This window comes from Malania oleifera, chromosome 3, assembly GCF_029873635.1.
Source record: "Malania oleifera isolate guangnan ecotype guangnan chromosome 3, ASM2987363v1, whole genome shotgun sequence".
In the NCBI taxonomy this organism is placed as follows: Eukaryota; Viridiplantae; Streptophyta; class Magnoliopsida; order Santalales; family Ximeniaceae; genus Malania; species Malania oleifera.
In genome coordinates, this window is record NC_080419.1 from 77,087,082 (window position 1) to 77,091,556 (window position 4,475).

Here is a 4,475-nt window from a genome sequence, read left to right on the forward strand (position 1 = left end):
TTAATTGTCCACAACACTACAACATGCATCCAAAATGTTGTCTCGGTTTCCACATTGAATAACTCCACTCTTTTTTCCTATAGTTATTTCAACTCGTAAATTAACGGACGTAGGTAAACATCAATATCATTACCAAGTGCCCTCAGTCCAAGAATGAGTAGAGACATATAAATGAAAGGTTCTTTCATACATCACCATGGCGACATATTGTACAGCATCATCATAACTAGCCACATGATATACGGGTTGTTCATGTTACCAAAAGGATTGAACCCATTTGATGCAAGACCAAGTCTGATGTTGTGAGGATCATTAGCAAACCATGGATGCATTTTATCAAAATCAACACAAGTTTTGAAGTCCGCTAGATAGCTAAGGGTGTTTCCATTTTGAAGATGTTTCTTTTGATGTCATCTTATATCTATAGCAGCCTTTTTGCACATATACAATCATTGCAGTCGCGGGATTAATGAACAATATCACAAAACTTTTTTAGGGATCTTTTTACCCTTCTTTTGATTAGTTGTATACCTCAGTTCACCACATTCTAGGCACTCATTTGCATTTTCATGTTCACTATAAAAGAGTGCACAATCATACCTACATGAATGTATTAGAGTGTAATCGAGACCCAATTCACGCATGTATGTCTTCGCCTCATAAAAATACTTTGGAAGTGTTTCACCATTAGGAATTGCCACCTTAATGAGGTTTAAATGCATGTTGAATGCACTCCAAGATAACCCATGCATTGTCCTTGCATGAAGCAACTTTATCAGAAACTCTAATTTTGAGAACTTTTTATAGTTTGGATATATGGGCACCTGTGCATCCCTAATGAGATTAGAAAATGGTTTATCGAGTCGATTCAACGTACTAGGATCGCAAGGTATGGTACCTGCTAAAGTAGATTCCTGACCAGTACGCGACACACCGACATCGCCCATGTCCACTGCAATCCCCCTTTACAAGTTACCTAACATTTCAATTAACCCTTCCAAACATGTATCACCATCTACTATATTTGCCCCCTCATCTTCATCGTTATCATCATCACTCTGAACTGCATAATCTTCACCATGGAACACCCATGTTGTGTACCTTTTCTCCATTCCAAAGTCTAATAAATGTGAATGGACCAAATCAATGTGTTTGAATGTTATGTTTTGCCATTTCTTGCAAAGACACCTTATTCTACTGGCTTTGTCTGTACGAGGACTCGCGAACTCTATGAAATCATGTACCCCTTTCACGTATTCTGGCAAAAACCTACCCCGAGTATTTATCCAACTCTTATCCAAGTTTATTAATTACCCTATAACATGTTCAAGTAAATGGTGTTCATTACATTCTCATAATGTTTATAAAGCATGCATCGTGAATCCTATAATCAACCATCATACTCTAAAGGGTACGGATCCTATCCCATTCAGGAATGTTGCATTTACATTGCAATAAATCGCTCAAATTCCTTCGTCGTAGTCATTATAAATTTAGGCAGCATCTCCCCATGGCTCTCCAAGTACACCAGATGGGGGAAGTAAACATGTTGCTAGTTTTCCATCACCAACAAATTGTCACGATGCCCGATTATGCTCTTAGAGAACACAAGTAAAGACGCGCTCGAAATATATAATGACAATTGACAAAGCGTGAACGATGACAATAATGTAAATACAACTTCCTGAACTGTCCACATTGGACAATCCAAGAATGGTTAAAATACAAACATTACTAATCATAAGTGAAACAAATAATTAACATATTCAAGTGATTATTAGTCAACATAGTATGACTAATATTCAATTGAATTATAAGAATTGATTTGTCTCACATGTACGATTAGGTATGAATGTAGAGTAACAATTCTTGGACGGGTCTAAGCTTCCATGAATACAAGAAATGACAGTAATTAATTTGGCATTTTACTACATATGGCATTTAGTTCTTAACCTTTCACTGTACGCTTAAGATTGTTGTTCTTAGCCAAATGTTTAGATTTTCAATTATAAGCCTAAGATTGCCTCTTTTCTTACAAATTTCAACACATGAGAGGCGCGAGTTAGAATGACTTTAAGTTTTAACTGATCATGCATACATTTCTTTGCACATAGTTTTATTATGGAAAAACTTTCACAAAATTTTGGTAGCATGCCATCTGTAAATTTGACATTTCTCAAAATCTTCCTGCACTAAAACCTGATAGATTCAAGCATACAAATCACAATAGTACGCATGATGCAGATACTGGTGAGTTTGAGCATGCGAGAACCTAAATCCACTACTAGCATGCAATTCACAATGTATTGCATCGGCCATGCAGTTGGCGTTCAACACAAGCATGTATTTCAGTAGTTAAATTTACAATTCATATCACATAATACCATCCATCAAGACAAGATGGCATGCTGCTGAAATTTTGTTTATCATTTCCTTATAAATAAAAAAGAAAATGTTAGTTTGTTCTTAAAGCAAGTTTTACATTAAAGTCAATTGTTGTTCTTGAATCATGTTTTGCAGTAAGGATTCACTACTCGAATATGTACTTTAATTACTGTATATATTTTTAATAAATTAGTATAAATATAAAATAAATGAAAGAGCAATTAAATTAATGATAAATTATTGTATTCAAAATTTTTATCATGGTAAATAATTAATATAACTTTAAAAAGAGTATTAATTATATTCCTTAAAAATTCAAGTGATAAATTTGATTCCATTATACTCATTCCTATTCCATTCCTACGTAACAAATGTGTAGAAAATGAAATCTGATATTATATTTTATGTTATCTAGAATCAAGAAGCAACTAAAAAACTAAGAACCCTAAGATAATGTTCAACAAATTTATGAAAGAGCTTATGGGCTAAAAAAGCAAAAGGTGCACATAATTATTTGTTCACTTGTGTATGAGCAATATTGATATATAAGGATGAAAAATATACCATATCGGACCAATAAAGCCTTTATAAATGTGGACACACAAAACCATATCTTACACAAACCAAAATTAGGTTTCATAGTATACTTAAAGTAACTTTAAGAACAAGCCATAGAAAAAAGAAATGGACAAAAACAAAACAAAACAAAAGGTGGACCTCTAAAAATCAACCCTCAAGTAATAAACTTGTAGCTCCGGTGGCTTCAACAATCCATGAGCTTAAAAACTCTAAAATTTTAATTTATTTAGTAAACTTAACACGTTTGAAGGATATGATGAATATTAAAAAAATATAGAATCCCTAAGTTTGCACGCAAACTTTTAATTTATTTAATGCTTTGTGTAGGTTCTACATAAAATGACAAATTTACCCCCTCCACTCTCTCTCTCTCTCTCTCTCTCTCTCTCTCTCTCTCTCTCTCTCACTATTGCAAATAATATTTTCTTTTTGTGTGCCCATAGTGTCTCCTTTTAGTTTAAATTATATTAATCATTATTGTATCATGTGCAATGGTAGCTAGCTTTAGAAAAATAACACTCATAGGCACGAGACGAGCTTGATTTTGAGTTCCTGGCTGGTCCTACTTTTTTCCTACAAACTAATGTGTATGCTAATGATTTTGGAGGTAGAGAATAAAGGACTCTTCTTTAGTTTGATCCAACAATAGATTTCCATAATTATTCAATCCTTTGGAATCCAGAACAAATAGTGTATGAATATACATGATACCTTTTAACGTATCTAATTTCCTTTTCTTCTTTTACCCATTTTGATTTCCCAGGATTTTTCTTTGACTAGGTTTTTTTTGGATGATACTCCAATTAGAGTGTTTAGAAACAATACAAATGTTGGATTCAAGAAATACCTCTTAACACCAATGAAGGTAAAAGCAACCATATGGTAGACAGATTGGGTACTACCTAAAGGAGCCAAAATGAATTGAAAAAATGAACCCTTCCTTGCTCAATATAAAGGATTCAACAACATAGATGCTTGCCCTCCTAAGGGTTGTCAGCCTACCCGTTCTTGGTGGAACCAAAAAAAATATTGGAGTCTTACTCCTCCTCAGAAAAAAATAATATAAAAATGTGCAAAAATATTTAGTTTATAACTACTATACAGATAGAAATAGATACCCTAAAGCACCGCCATAATGCAAAATATTTTTGGAATACAAAATAGGCGTATAGGTCTCAAGAGATGCCTGGGAGCAGCAAGAGTCTAGGACAGGAGTTTGATAGGGGTCGCGAGTCGGCTAGGGCTCCGACGAAGCCTAAGATATCTGGCGAACAGAGCGTGCTACGTCGGGAGCAACAGTAGACTGAGAGAGAGGTTTGACGAGAGTAGGAAGGGAGGAGGAGGAGCCAGCTGGAGTAGGAGGGAGAAGCAAGGAGCAGGGGAAAGTGTGGGAAAATATGCTGCGAGAAGGGATTAGAGATTTTGGTATTAGTGACAGTTTCAAAACCATCACTACTACTCTCCTTCTATTTTTTTAAAAAAAAAAAATAATAATAACATAGCATCATTAG

At 34.5% G+C, this 4,475-nt stretch overlaps 1 pseudogene; it reads left to right on the top strand.

Moving 5' to 3' along the window:
* Positions 1 to 2,235: 2,235 nt before the first annotated feature.
* LOC131151378 (probable xyloglucan endotransglucosylase/hydrolase protein 5) lies at positions 2,236 to 4,100 on the top strand (annotated as a pseudogene).
* The last annotated feature ends 375 nt before the right edge of the window (positions 4,101 to 4,475 follow it).